The sequence below is a fragment of the Papio anubis genome, unplaced genomic scaffold (assembly GCF_008728515.1).
Source record: "Papio anubis isolate 15944 unplaced genomic scaffold, Panubis1.0 scaffold6588, whole genome shotgun sequence".
Taxonomy (NCBI): Eukaryota; Metazoa; Chordata; class Mammalia; order Primates; family Cercopithecidae; genus Papio; species Papio anubis.
Window position 1 is genome coordinate 1 of NW_022166812.1, and position 1,358 is coordinate 1,358.

Here is a 1,358-nt window from a genome sequence, read left to right on the forward strand (position 1 = left end):
TGGAATGGGCTCAACTCCCCAGTTAACAAGTGACAGCACATGTAAAACATTGTCTACCAGGAAAACTCATTGAACACTTAGTGTTCAGACTGTGTTTTGGTGTCTGGTTCCCTAAGCACTGCTGCAGTGACACAAAATAATAGAACTTCAGCAGAAAAAGTTTTGGGAAATACATTGAATAAGCCATTTAGATGCAGTGAGTCATTCTTATTACTTGGGTTGGTGGAATCCCTTTCAAAATGTAAGTTACTAATACAAAGACTGAACTTTGCGAGCAGCCGTTTTTAAGAATAAGTAGTCTCAGGACTGATAATATTAACTCCCTTATGCACATCAGGTAGGACTTTATTATGGCAGATACTAGAAATGTACAAAGTGAAGTTAAAAGGTAACTCCTAGCAGCACATCTTACTTCCTGGCTTCTCTAAAGAGATGGGTGTTTCTACTTTGCTGTTGCCTTTTTGAATAGTTCAATTCTAGCATTCGTACTGCTGTGTCGGGGGGAGTATGTGTGAACAGAATAAGAGTTGTGACAATCAAGTCATAAAATAAATGCTTGGAAATTTTAGAATCATGTAAATAGCTTATGAATTGAGTATAGATTCCCAGTGCTGTCAGTCTCACCCATCCTTCTATCCACATGTGTGGAATGTTCTAGGACTCTGTGGCTTTTGAGGATGTGGCTGTGAACTTTACCCAGGAGGAATGGGCTTTGCTAGATTCTTCTGAGAAGAATCTCTCCAGAGAAGTAATGCAGGAAACCTGCAGGAACCTGGCTTCTGTAGGTGAGAACGACAACACATTTCACTTAATTACAGAAGTATTTCCCTATCTTCAGTGCTATTTGTGATTTGGAATGTGGCAAGGGAATGATTTGGTGAAGAAATCAGGCATGGGCACTGTGTACAATGAACATTAAATGTAGTAATGTTTCTATAGTTTGTAATAATTCGTGATAATTTTGTGGGTCTGCATTTTAGGAAACAAATGGAAAGACCAGAATATTGAAGATCACTTCGAAAAACCTGGGAAAGATATAAGATAACTTGCACTGAGAAGAGGAAATAAAGTCCTCTGAAGGAATCCTAGCATGTCATGAGCTTAAAAACAAGCAATCAAAACAAATAAGAGTCACTTGAAATTTATTTCTTTTTAGAAAAATTTCACCCAAAATGTAACGTACTTGAGTGTAGCAGTCAGTGTTTGAAAAACAGTTTACTTGAAAATAGTACTACAAAATTGGGTATATGAATCTGACTATTTTGGTCACAGCCGTGCAGGTGGTAGCTGTGTTTTCAGTAGTAACCCATTTACTTTCAAATAATTCAGTCATGGCAAAAAAAAAAAAAAAAAAAAAA

General features: G+C 37.0%; 1 long non-coding RNA gene across 1 annotated transcript; it reads left to right on the forward strand.

Moving 5' to 3' along the window:
• Positions 1–6: 6 nt before the first annotated feature.
• LOC116273406 lies at positions 7–1,358 on the forward strand. The gene is made up of 2 exons (XR_004181755.1): positions 7–785; positions 981–1,358. It is a non-coding gene; the product is annotated as an uncharacterized LOC116273406 (long non-coding RNA).